The following is a 15005-nucleotide window of genomic DNA, read 5'->3' on the forward strand; positions in this document are numbered from 1 at the left end:
CACACGCCGCGCTGAGTGTACAGAGTACACACAGCGTACGCACACACAATTGATAACCTTTAAACCTTGTTAATGATACAATGTAATGATTTGATTACACTCTATACCCTTAGCAGCAAAGTACTGCAACGATGTTATACCTTAAACCTTAAGTAGCGCTGACGGTATAAAGTACCCGCAGTGCGTACACCTTATCAATACCTATACACCTTTTACAGATAAATACACTTTAAAAGCATTACAGGAAAGTGAAGACACAACACTGATTTGTAGTTGAAACCACAGGGTTCTAAGGCCACAGTGGATTAATTCCAAAAGGTAAACAGTACAAATTATACACTACAGGCTAACAAGATAAATCTAAATAGAATAATGGCTACAGAGAATGTACATACGTGAGAATGTTCGCAAGCGCAACCCGGCCGGTCCTCCGCTAGTCAGATAGAAAGCGTTCAGAGTCTTCTGACCGTCCAGGCAACAATGGGCTTTTTATACACAACATGCATACACAATACAATGGTCACTGTAATCTCATTGTCCATTGGACACAGGGATGTGTCCTTACATTACAGAAGAGGTCATAGGTGGATTTGAATAGATGGGCGATGTCTTTCCCCAACTGCTCTTATGGGTGGTTTCCTCTGGATTCCCGCCGCATACATAATATACAGTAAATACAGTTAATATCTATACTCTGCTTCTGCACATAACTATACGCTGGAACATGCGATCTTTCTCTAACCAACACCGGAATGTTAACCTCAAAATACCCTACCGCTGGATACTAGACATCACCTTCCAACCTTTATCTGACCCTTCCTATCATGCAAAGGCGAATCTCTTAGTCCAAGAACTGTTTAAACTATTAATACTCGCTGATGTGGTGTTTGGGGAACTATGGGTACAAAATGCACAATTTGGGTTAAATATGTAATGTTCTAATAACCCTCTACGCGCTCACAAACTCTGCCGTAAATACCCATAGCACGCGCATGATCGCCGGAGCGATCCTACGCAAATTGAGGATATGTGCACGCACGGAGGACTGAGTGCACGAGCAGCGGGCATGTGCATGGGGTTAGTACAAGGCATATGCAATACAATATTTTTCTACTTTGACAATGGATAGTCTACCAGTTTCAATCGCGTAATGGCTCCTGCCCATCCACTGCCACCAATGTGCACTGCATATAACATGGAGCACACTCCCAGTGGTGCAAGTAGACATTTTTTCTCAGTGGCACTGATAGTAAAAATGAGCATGGTCACACAAAACTAGGGGAGTGGCTACATGACAATAGGGGCATGGCCACATTATGCCACACATTGTAATGCTTCATACACATTATGTCAAACACCGTTATGCCCATTACACATTAAGCCACACATCTTAGTGCCCAGTACACATTATGCCACACACCGTAATGCTTGTTTCACATTATGCCTCACACTAATTCCCATTACACATTAATCCAGATACTGTAACACACATTACACATTATGCCCCACACCATAATGCCCATTAAACTTTATGCCACACACTGTAATGCCTTACATATTATACCACACACCTTAATACTTTTTACATATTATGCCACACAGTTATGCCACTGACACCATTTTATGTCCCACACACAAAAATGCAATTTATAAATTATGCCCCAGCTGTAGCCTGGTGGTACTGAGTACCCCACACCATATTTCTTAATGGTGCTCTGTACCATCCCATACCAACCTATTTTCAGCACTGCACACCAGCAATGTCCACTGTCACCAATGTAGAAGGGGCACTTTGTAGATATTAATAAATAAATATACCACATCAACACATAAGACAAAAATCTAAGTACAAAGAAGACATTCCACAGTGAATATCAAAAGGGAAAGTGATCTTTTGGTGGGCTGCCACATATTTTCCTGACTCTCCCCTTCATAGTTGTCTCATTTAGTCCTCCCTGCATATATACTCAATTTTCCCCTCCAAATATATCTCTCATTACACCCTCTATAGCTCTCGGTCTCAGTCAGTTTCTTCCATATAACAATGAGTCCCTTGCAGCACTCACTGACCTCACAGCTCAACCACTAACCCCCTTCCCCAGAATTCACTCACTGACCACATAGCACACACAGACCTCACTTTAGCAACTAGAACACTCACTGTCCACCTTAGGGACACCCTCACTATCCCTTACAGCATTCACTTTCTCCTTCACTGTCTATGATGTGTCAACCATGTCCCTTTCAAAGTTTACATCACAGCCCTCCTTTCCACTACTATTCACTCACAGCACCCAACCTTCCCCAGCCCCTTCAAACTACCACCCCACATCACTCCCTAACCCTTTCAATGTACACCTCACATCAACACCCTAATTAGGACCCCTCAGTGTCATCCCCCCACAGCACTCTCCCTCTCTCTGCACCACCCAGTCCACAGAAATCTCCCTGTTAGGAATGTCTGTGTTTGTGTTGCCTTGCATTATGTATCATTCCTGCCTCTAGGGGTCTCACTTGCTGCCTTAGGTCTGAATGGCAGTTGCACACTCTGTCCCTGCAGGTTGATTACCTGATTGTGAGCAGCTGTGGCCAACACTTTGTGCTGCTATTTAGCTCCAGCTCACCAGCATTCATGTGCAGATCATTGTGGTTCCATGTGGATTGTGACTAGGTCCTCTCCAGTTATCATGTCCTGCTTCTGCCATACCTGCATCTCTGAGACATTTCCTGGAGCCTGGTTTCACCTATGCCTTGTTATGAAACTTCTTGCCCTGCTGGAGCAATATCTGCATTCCTGAATTATTATTTGCAGTCTGTTTCCACCCCAGCCTGGTTACTTCATTTTGGTATGTTATTTTCCCTCTGCTTTGTTTAAACCTGGATTTCTTCATGTTCATTTTCACCTCTGCAATTTATCTGGACTTTATCTAAATTCAAGCATAATCATAGTCTTTGTTAAATATCAAGCCATTACTATTATCTGGGAATATTGCATTCTGTTCCATGTTTATCAAGGATCCATTCCCTGTATGCTGATATCTTACTGGTTCTTTCACTGCAATAAACCTTGTTTAATTTTCACCTAGCTTCAGCTGACCTCATTTCAGGTTCTTCCTGCATGTGCACACACAGAAGCTTAGTAGTCATAACACTCCCTGGGTCCTCCAATATCCACCACTCATCAGCACAAACCACTTAGCTGCTCTACTTTTGCCTAGTCTCCTGTGGCTGCTCAGCTCTTCTTGTCCGATGATGGCAAGTTCCCCAGCAGTGACACACAGCAGCCTGATGCACATGCGTAATCACACCTGACTGTCAGTAAGAGAATATCTCAGGGAGGCAGAGCTGCAGTGCCAGCTACTCTTATTGTATTATAGTGTAGAGCGGCCAGGCAGGGAGCATCCTCTCTGCCTACCTCCTTCCTGCCTCCCACAGCTGGCCATGTGCAAGCAGAGTGTGGCTGCTGGTGGCCCCAGAGCTCGAATGGCAGATGGCACCCTGCCACCCATCCCAGCCCACCACTGTCTGCATCCTACCTATAAAAGTTGTCAATACTTTAATTGATCTGACTTAATAATAATATGTTCATTCATTTTCCACAAGAGGTCAATAACAAACAGCCAACAGAATGGTTTCCCATACTGCAACCAGATGCAAGACGGTTATGTGCTACAAGGCTCCTTTTAATTAATTCATGACTATATTCTGCAAGAAGCAAGTTCATGTACCTCACTAAAGAGTATTTTTTTACCTACTGCTCTCCTTCAGGAGCGAAGATAAGAAGAATCTACATTGATTTAGTCAATGAATGAAATTGAAACCTAGGGATTTGGGCAATTTGTTTATTTCAAAAGAAAGATTTAAACAGTAAGGGGTTTAGAGATATTAGCTAAGCCTGCTCTACTACATGTAAAAGGAGACTATGGGGGTCATTCCAAGTTGATCATAGCTGTGCTAAATTTAGCACAGCTATGATCATGTTACCTGACATGTGGGGGGATGCCCAGCACAGGGCAAGTCCGCCCCGCATGTCAGTCCAGCCACCACCTGCATAAATATAAATGCATCGCACAGCGGCGATGCCTTTGTATTTGAGGAGTAACTCCCAGCCAGCACAGCTCCTGTGGCTGGTCGGGAGTTGTTCGTCGCTTCCGCTGGTTGCAGTGGCCACGGACCGCCCCCCCCCCAACGGTCCGGCCATGCCTGCGTTGGCCAGACCACTCCCCCTAAATGGCGGCTGAACGCCATCGTTCAGAAACCTCCCGCCCAGCAACTGCCTCTGTCTCATAGGCGATCGCTAGGTAATGAAACTGCCATGCGCCGGTGCACTGCGGCGCCGGCGCATGTGCAGTTCTGACCCGATCGTTGCACTGCGAGAAACTGCAGCGATCAGGTCGGAATGACCCCCAATGTCATGTGCTTTACAACATAGATTTTTTTTTATCCCAGGCTAAATGAGGTCCAGTGTAAAACATTTTGAAAAGTTTACCGAGTGCTGACACTAGGTTTTCTCTTGATAGATGTTTTGGAAAATACGTTTTCTTACCCGTTTCTTTGTAGACATTTAATATATGCCATTATGTGAGACTAATTAAACGTTCCAGTACGTGAGTTAATCTATTTGTTCAACTCTATAATACATTGCTCTGAGCAGTTTGGCACAATGATCTGTTTGAAATATCCACTGGCTGTATAGAGATGATGAATGAAGGATCCAGCACTGATGCTAACCAAATGGTCTTCCTTAATGTGACCTGCAGGGAAAGATTACTGTGATTACAGAGTTTAATATAGTATGTAGCATCTACTCTATACATCATTATGTAATGTCCTGTTACAGGTAGAGGTGTGCGGGTTCAGATTTACTGGGGTTTTTTTGCCAAATTTATTTCAAGTTTAGATTTATCCAGATTTATCTTATTGGTTATCCAAAACAAGTGAGAACCCGCACATAACTAGACACAGGTAAGCCACTTCCTCACAACACACCTGTTGCTACTTTACTGCAATGTATGAGGTATGTAAGAACTTCTTTGATCAGCATTTCCAATAATTGAAGCAACCTTTACAGCATAAACAAACAGACCTTTATAGACCTCAGAAGTGTCCATAATTTGCCATAATGTAAACTCTTAGGAAACATGCACACTTAGATATCACTGATGCCTGAGTGAGCTACCAGTTCCCTCTGCTAGTGTCTATTACAATGCAATGCACCTAGCATGTACCAGGAGACTGTGCTGAATAATATGATATGCTACACACTATATATGTGTGCAATTGAGTCTGTATGTAAAGCACAACAGAACTTGGCAACTATATTGGAGCACTTCATAAACAGATTTAGAAACTCATTACCTGGGCACAGGCTTGTCCGAGGGTACTGACAGATGCCAGGGCCAGCTAGTTATGGGGACAAATGCCCCTGTCCATTGTAAATGCATAGTGTTCCTTATTAAAAATTTTTTAAAGGTACATGGCCAAACCTCCCAGATTTGTCCACACCCCCTGTATCGTCCAGGTCCCACATATGTTTGCCATCACTTCCCATCTCAGCTCTACTTACTTTTTGAGCATTGTTTTTCACTCTTTTATGGGGACCATGTAGCTTAAGGAGGGCCAAAACTGTACACCCTGCACCTGTTTTTTTACTTTACCAAACTCAGCAAAGTCTATTCCTAGGCCCTCTTTCCCACACTCACTGCTTACCCCATCTGTGTCACCCTTGTATATCTGACTCTCCCATTTAGAATGTAAGTTCTCAAGAGCAGGGCACTCTTTCCTCATATGATTGTCATTCTCTTACTTAAACTATATTCAACTCTGTACTCCCTGGTGATGGTACACTTCCACATCCTGCTCTGGTAGCATCATGGTGGCCCTGTTTCTGCCACTGCCCTGACTTTGAGCCCTGAGGGAGGACCCAGATGGTGTGACCAGAAATTACATCCAACAAGGGAATCAGCTGGTGACATAGCTTGCACTTGGGCTGGTGGCTACACATAGGAGAGGAGATCCTGCACCATATCTTGGGGTCTGGTGCTTTGCAGCCATGTATTCTGTGACCATGATTTAAGATTTGGGATTATCATGGCTACCAGGGATCTTCCCACCCTACAGTAAGAACTAGGGGTATCATCACTGCCAAGGACCTACGATAAAATCCCTCTTTTTGCAGAGTGCTCTGTCCATTATAAAGTGTGGTAGTGAGGGGGAAGGATATTCATTTTGTGTAAAAAATAAGGAGGGTGCCAAATTTCTGCCTTGCCCTGGGTGACAAATATCCTAGTTTTGGCCCTGGTCAAACCCAACTACTTTTTAGTTGGTCTTTTCTGAGGCCATTTCAAGTGCTCAATTTGCCCTTCTAGACCTTGTCATCTGACAGTGTGATTACACAGGGTTCTTCAATCCTCACTCAATACACTGTAACTAAAGTATGTAAGTGGGCAGATCCAATGATTTAAAGCATACAGATGGAGCCTCGCTCATCTATCCGTCTCTGGCATTTGTCATATGCCAGTACCGGTGAGTGTAATACCAGTGATCATCCACCAGATTTTTTCAAATCACTTGTGCATATGTGAGGTGTCCAATAAAATACTATAGTGCAAGAATCACCATTGCGCATGTAAGAGTTCTCCATTGAAATACACTATAGCGCAAGAACTACTTTACTGTACAGTACTGTATGTTAAATAGACATGTCAGTGGACAGATATAATGATGTAATGCTTATTCCTAACACTCAATGCCAATCAGTATGTACTGTACACAGTCATGTTCCATCATCAAAGAAAGAGTCATAGGTACTGCATTTAGCAAATTAAAAAAGTAATTCTTCACTTTAACAACTGTGTGTGTGTGTGTGTGTGTGTGTGTGTGTGTGTGTGTGTGTGTGTGTGTATATATATATATATATATATATATATATATATAAATAAACTTAGCTCCATAATAAAGTATAATTATTATAATATATTTATATAGTCTGATCATTTTATACAGCGCTGTACAGAGAATATATTTGTCATGTGCACTAGTCCCTGCCCCATTACAGAATACGGTCTAAATTCCCCAACATACACCTGTGCACATGCAATTACTCACACTAGGGGTAAGCTGGTCAGTACAGTATACATACCCTCACTGAATACACGGTGTAAACATTTCATTGGAAATTTAATTTCATCTTCTCCAAAGATCATGTCTGGTTTGTTAGAGAAATATATTTCCAGATGTTCTCTAGAATCAATGCCGTGTACAGGATAGAATTTATGGGTGCTAGAATCCATCTTGTATAACTGTGTAACAGGCTGTCTGACGCTCACATCTTTTAATTTACTGGCTCAGGAATTCTGTTTATATTCACCCAGATCCAGTTATTTATATTCATCAGTAAACAGGATATCCGTGTTATCACTTGATGGTTTATCAGCCTCTGGAGCTGTCATGGGAATGCAGGTGTCAGTGTTATCATCTCCTAAAGCAAAATAAATTATCATACTAATTATTTTTCAATTTAATATTTAAATATTGTAAAATATTTAAGCAATTATTTAAATATTTGTCTTGCAAACACATACTGTTTACAGTAATTGGGACTGCCATTGTGGAATTAAAATTTAAAGCCATAGTCATTTGTTTGAAATAAAATTGAAGTTTGAATAGTGAAAATAGAAAACTAATAATAGATATTTGCCAACCAGGACATAATTGTGTGAGAGAGTGGAAGCAGGTGGGGAATAAAAAAAAAGAAAGGGGAAAAAAGAAGGAAGCTTGAAAAAGAAAGTAAAAATAGAAAAGAAAGAAAAAAAAAGAGTAAGGGGTATATTTACTAAAAATCATATTTTTCAGAATGAGATTAAAGTTTAAACACGAATGACATCGAATGTGTGAATTTGCAACTTTTTGAATTTATTATGACTCATTTACTATGCTGTCGTGTTTTGATTATTTCCATTTTTCGATGTCGATGTCATTCGTGTTTTTCCAAGGTAGAATGTGGCCGATTTTGTGTTTTTGCGGCCGTGTGGTCTGGTTTTTTTACGAATGCGCCATTTTTCAGTTACGGCAGTTTTTTCCCGTTCCCGGCCGCGTTTTTTTTCTAAGTTTCGTTTTTGTCACTCGTCCGTGATTGGTTTGATTTGTGATGGAGGAGTGTCTATACTCATTACTATAAAACCGCCCCAAACCGTCCGCACCTCGTGGGTTTAGCTAGTGGAGAGGTGAGAGGAAGGTGTGTTTAGAGTTGGTGAGTTGTTAGGAGTTTTTGGCGGTTTTGAGGAGGTTCTTTGCGATTGTTGAGTGCTGTACTGTGTGTAAGTAGTCTTGTCATACTTGTTGTGTAGTTATTTAAAAGTCTGTCTAGTTTATTGTCTTTGTTTTTTTTAACGTCTATTGTCATTGTTTGTGAGTGAGTGTGTGTGTTTGGTGTGTGGTGTGTAGTGGTAGTGGAGGAGTGTGTTTACTGTTTTTTTTCTCAGTGTTATTTGTTGTTTGTCCTGAATATGTCCCAGTCAGAGGTGAGTGAGAGGGAGGAGGTGAGTGAGAGGGAGGAGGTGAGTGAGAGGGAGGAGGTGAGTGAGAGGGAGGAGGTGAGTGAGAGGGAGGAGGTGAGTGAGGTGGAGGAGGTGAGTGAGAGGGAGGTGGTGAGTGATGTGGAGGAGGTTAGTGAGGAGGAGGGGGAGGTTGCTGCTGCAGCCTCGACTGATAGTGACAGTGATGGTGCTGTGGCTCCGCAGCCACACACCACTAAAAAGACAGGCCGCAATGTCAAATTCAGCTACGCAGAGAATATGTCATTGGTGCGGGAGCTGATGAGGCATCATCGACAGCTGTTTGGTCATGATGCTGCAAAGGTTTCTTCACGCAGGAAGAGTGTTCTGTGGGGGAAGGTCGTTGCGGCAGTTAATAGTGAGGGTGTGGTGAGGAGGACCGAGGACTGTGTCAAGGCTAAGATGTCTAAGGAGGCTAAATCAGCCCGCCAAAAAGTGGGTGGACACCCCTTCCGAGCATAATATCAGGATTGGGAGGAGCCTGTGCGTACTCTTATTCCGCCAGAAGTGGTTGGTGCGACTCATGTCCGGGATTCGGATCGGCCAAGGCAGGATGGTGAGTTTAAAATTTTATTTTATTTATAATTTCAACATCTGTGCTTTGTCCTTAGTTGTCTGAAATGTCTTCTAGCTAATTGTGATTGTAAGTTGTTTCATTCTTCTAATGTGTTGGTGATGCAGTTTTAATCACAAATAGTTATGTTTTTATCCTTTGTATTGTCAATTTAGCAGGTGGTCTTGGGCTTTTTATGGTTTTTTAAACAAAAGTAAATTGTTGTTGGTGTCTTTAAATGAAGTGTAAGTCATGTGTTTAGCAAAATTTTTGGTTTTACATTTTTTAAATGGACTTATGGTTATTGTGTGTTGTTCTGGGTTGTCTTTTGTGTGGTTGCTGTGATTTTTCATGCATATTTTAATTTGATGCTTACAATTTTGCACATATATTTGGGGGTAGTGTTTGGTTGTTATCAGCAAAAAAAATGTGAAATACAGAGCAATATTCTGGTTGTGTTAAGCTACCACGGTTGGGTTTTAAGTAGTATAATATTGTTATTTCTGCACCTTTGTGTATGGATTGGTTGGTGTAATTGTTTCATAATTTAACTATACACACCCAATGAAGTCAGGCAGAAAAGCATAAGCATAGTTTGGTTCACTTCTCATCAGGTTCCTCATATGTTTACATCACAATAAGGATTTTGCATAAACATATAAACATAATATAATGTTCATAAGGACAATCTTCATATTTCTACAGTACGAAAGAGATGCAGCACAGCCATGCCACAACCCACACTGCCAAGAGATGCAGATGCTGGCGAAGCAAGTAAGAATTTAGTGTATACACATTGTCAAAGTCAAAAATATTACATAGAGAGAACATACAAACTACAACCATTTAAGTAGATATACTTGCAAATACGCACAGCGAGCACAGCAATATATGGAAACATATGCATTTACACGGACATGCCACAGAGATGGATTTGACACTTATTTCATGCAGTACATAATTATAATAATATCAAGCGCCAGACATCATGATGATTTAGAATTATATCTAATGAATTAATGTCATGAATGTGTATTATTTGAACGAAACCAGATACACCGGTCATGTTTACGATTAAAACAACCAGCTTAATGTGTAGATTAATTTGATACTTATTATGAAGTTATAGGACATTGCAGCGAATAGTTATGATTGAATGTATAAAAGCTAAAATCACATATATTTGAACAATAGAAATTCCAAACAGGAAACTCAGGCCAGCCCCTTCGGACGTCCCCAGGGTTGAGCATGTTCAGCACATACAAAGGAATTGGTGACTCATCGTGAGGCCCCTCCCCCAAAAACTAGATGAGACATAAGCGGACCACACAGGAGGTCAGACTGACTTGGTTTTTGATCTCTGAGGAAGATGAAGTCTACAGAGAGAGAGAGAGAGAGAGAGAGAGAGTCATATGCAGGGACAAACTTATATGAGAAAGATAATGGTAATTGTATCGCTGGCATGAAACTGAAACTATGTAGTGGCATATAACTATATGTAACTATGTTCTAACTGTTTACTGTGTGAGTTGTATTCATGTAACTATAGGTATACTGTACTTTGTAATATATATTGAATCCATATCCTTTTTAATAACAAATATATATACATCAATGAGCTTTGGAACTCAGATAATGTGTGGGTGTATTGTTTTCTCTTATGGGATGCAGTGCTGTGCGATGTACAGCGCACATTTATTGTATATGGTAGTAAGAGGTGCATTCATTTACAATATATATTAGAGCGGGCATTTTAAATATTTGTGAGAAATCAATTTGGCATTCATAGATGGGGGCTCTTACGGGATATCAGGGTCTTAATAATGCACTGTACATTACAAATGTGGCTGTAATTGACCGGCTCCAATGGACGCATTGAGAAGCTGATGAAAATAACATTCACGTTAATGTATTTTTGTGTTATCAGTAAGCCAATGATATGAAATTCAGGGGACAATGCGATTCTCATAATATTTAAGATGCTAAAATGTATTTTTATTGTTGCAAAACAAAGTTCAAATAAGTCATATTGTGTTTGATTCAGATTGGATTGTTTATCTGTTTAAGTAGTTTTAAAAGTATATTTAAAAGTTGCTGTATAGCTTTTATATAGTTTTTATTTTTTACTCAGGCCTAAAATAACTGTAGGTGCTTGTATGATGTGTGATTTCTTTGTGACAAAGGAAGCCGCATGGTCTGTCCTCCATTTTGGACTAACCACATGGCCTGTCCACCATTTTGTGTAACCCTCATGGATGTGGAAGGGGGAGGAGCAGCGGACATTTTGGGAAGGTCATTTTTCTAGATGGCTGATTTTTTTAGTCTGCTCAGAATAATCAGCTTTCCTTGGTCACATGAAACACGATTAATGAGTTACCAATGCATTTATTTAACCCATGCCATAGTCAATTACAAATAGTTTCAGCTGGGCCTAGTGAAAGTTAATAGTGAGATGAATACTTAGTGTAAGAATTACACACAGATATAAAAAAAGTTTTTTTTTTGTTTTTTTCCTTTTACCTCTAGGATTCAGTTAACTCTGCTTGCTAGTTTAGGATAGCCATTGAAATGTTAATTAACCTGTCCCACTACCCTCTTGACAGGCATATAAACCTTTGTTGATATGCAAATTAGAAGCACTGAATGGGTAAATGAGTCTCAGGAGACCAGAGAATGGTACATATATATAATTATTATAATTATGTGTATATTTATATCAGTGTATGTTCTGCAAGATGGCTATCCAATCTGAATCATATCATTTAAATTATTGATTATTGCTAGAGTCATTATAGATCTGTGTGAAACCGGATACATTTGTTGCTATATAGTTAAAAATAAAATAAGTATTTAAGAAACTAAGAGTAAAATCAGAAAACGCATTTCTGGCCCAGTAGTAAGAGGGTTTATACAGAAAGAATGTGTGTTGTGTTAAGTGAGCTATTATAGTTGGTATTGCTCACATTTATAGAAGTTGTGGAATTTGTTTAATTGCGGACGTACGGTTTGTGTTTACGCAAATTGCGTAAGAAATACGGTCTCTAAGTACAAATTACACAATAGTTTGTTTAGTTTAAAGGCGGGACAGTAGCCACGCTACAATAGCACCAAACTACCTGGTTTCTAAAAGGAATTTAATATAAAAACAAAATTTAGTATAAATATTTTTTTTTAATTGCCTCTGGGGGTAAAGATGCCAACTTGAATGAATCCTAATTTTCTGTACAGAAAAACCAAGTATACCTGAGTGAGCGAACGAACGTAGGAGTGAGTGAAATTCGAACCCCGTAATGCGGGATCCCGTCATTTGGTACATCAAGTGAGTGTAGACTTGGTGGCGTGAGGCGGCTGACTCACGTTAGTATAAGGTTTAATACGCAAATTGTGAGGTGATTTGTAAAGGAGCGTGATAGTGCATTGTATTGTGAAGTATTGAAGTTAAAAGGTTTTTGTATTACGCTCCAGACTGAGGGTCCCAGTTTGTATAACAACCTGTGCTCGTACGGCAGACAGGTAACAAGTACCTATATGCTGTGCAATTGGACCGCGCACTTGTGGGTGCAATATACATAGCACAACTGAATACCCCTTTACGAGCTTTTGCGTAAAATCGTGGTACCATTAGCGCTGTATAGAGCATACGCAAGTGTGATTTGTGTAAGGTTATAGGGAGTTTTCGCTGGTCTCTCTCAGGAAAATCTCCAGCGGTGTATATTCACTGGAATAGGTAAGTCACTCCTAAACACTTCCAGTGAATAGAAATCAGATAGGGACCTCACTGGGTACGCGGTGGTCACTATTGGAGTGAGTCGTGGTACTCAGCGGAGGAGGAGTGGGTGAAAGCGCTCTAAGAACTTTCACCGTCTATTCGTATTGTGCATTGGGGATTGCGTAAAAGGAAAAAGCCCATGATGGGATCCAAGACACAAGCGGTGGACGTTTTGTAACCAGGGTTCAGGTTGAAGAGCTGTGGCCCATGGGGTCAGCGAAGTTTAAGTATTGAAGTTGTTATGTGTGGGAAATATGGTCCACACATGGAAGGCTTTTTGTCTGAATGGGTATGTATGACTGACAAAGATAGGGAACCATTCCCTAAGGTGGGCAGCTTTGAACCAGAGGTATTACAAAACTTAAGGTTAAGGATATGTTTGATAAAATCCAAGAAACAAAGGGTCAGACATACAAATTGTTTAAACCTGTGAAAACAAGAGGGGTTGGCGAGTTTGATCCTCAGGTGGTATGTCTAACCAAAGTCATATAAGACAAGAATGGAAATATAAGAACTGTTTGAACTTGTAACAACAAAAAATAAGTAGGAAGTAAAAAAAGAAAGAGAATGCAAGTACACCGCCTTATGTAGATTTGGAAGCAGTTACGGCCAGCATACAAACTATAGAAATAAAATAATAAAAATATGAAAAATATGACTGTAACCTATATATGTACTAATGAATGTTGAAGTTTTATTTAGGAGGAGAAGGTGACCTAATTTTTTCAGACATTTCTCATGTACCCAGAGGAGTATCCAACCGGTAAAAGAAGAGCAGTAGAATGTGGGGGAAGTGGCTGAGACCAGTGGAACAAGTAAGTATGGTATCATTCGTGTACATATATAGTAAAATCCAAAAAGTTAAACAAAAAAATCAAGAAAGTAACATCAGAAATGGAGAAAAACCTGTCCGCACATTAGTATTTGCCAGCAGGAAAGCGGACAGAGACAAGGTAACCCTGGGGTATTTCTTTCAGTTACCATATAAGAAGTATTTGTTCCTAGTAATGCCCCTAGTAAAGATGAGCTCGGAAATATTTGATGGACAATTTACAAACCCTTAATACGGGATGAGAAGGATTGAATGAATACTTCGCATGACCTAGAAGCTTGTTAAACTTTTTTTTTTGTTTTTGTCTCTTGCAGAAATAGAAAACTCTCCATCTGGATAAGACCACTGGTAAACACTAATTCGGCAAATGGGAGGTGGCTGTCTCTGTGCAAATGGACGGGCTCAATAAAGCATTGAGTGTCAGGGTGCAGACTTCTTTGCAAAATTGGAAAGGTCACAGTAGCTAATCTTAGAAAGTGTGCTATTGAACATCACAAGAATAGTGTTAGGCGCAGAGAACAACAGGTGGAGAGGTTGAGGACAGTAAGTATACTGCACATACAGGAAAGATCCATCAGTCCAAACCCCAGATCCCAAATGGTCAATAATATGTTACACTTGTAGGAAGGAAGGGCATTTTGCCAGAGATTGTAGGAGTAGTAGGACACATAGTCAATATAGATCCCCTAGACAGAAAACACAAGCCACATTATTAAACACATAGACGGGACCAAGGGACATATAGTAAAGAATCATAAGCCATATAGAAAACACAGATTCGGCTACTGGGAAGAACAAAATAATGGCAACTTACTAATGTTACATTTCACTGTTCTAGATGCATGTCCATCACAGGTAGAGGAAATTATCTCACAGATACCGGGTTCCCTATGAATTTAGGATGGACAGGACACTGGATTGTTGGCTGGGATAGTCCCAATAGAGATAAGAAACACAGAAATGTTTTTTTTAAGGGGAGTAGACCAAGTAGAGAATCACTTCCCCGTAGTGCCCAATCCAGTTGTCAAATTTTGATAAAATCTTCTTCACCTCAACAAACTCATCTGTCACCAACCTCTATTCTGTTTCTCTACAGTTTCCTCTTCATCTTTTGCGTTCACACAAGGTGGTACAATACATGGACCCAAGTACAGTTCAAACTTCACATGCCTAGGTCTTTCAGAGTTCTGTCCGAACCCAGTATATCTCAACAGCACAATGACACCAGTATTACTGCAGTGTGCCTTGTCATGCACAAAGGGTGGAGAATGGGAATACTGGTGAAGGGAAATTTTG

The sequence above is a fragment of the Pseudophryne corroboree genome, chromosome 10, assembly GCF_028390025.1.
Source record: "Pseudophryne corroboree isolate aPseCor3 chromosome 10, aPseCor3.hap2, whole genome shotgun sequence".
Classification (NCBI taxonomy): Eukaryota; Metazoa; Chordata; class Amphibia; order Anura; family Myobatrachidae; genus Pseudophryne; species Pseudophryne corroboree.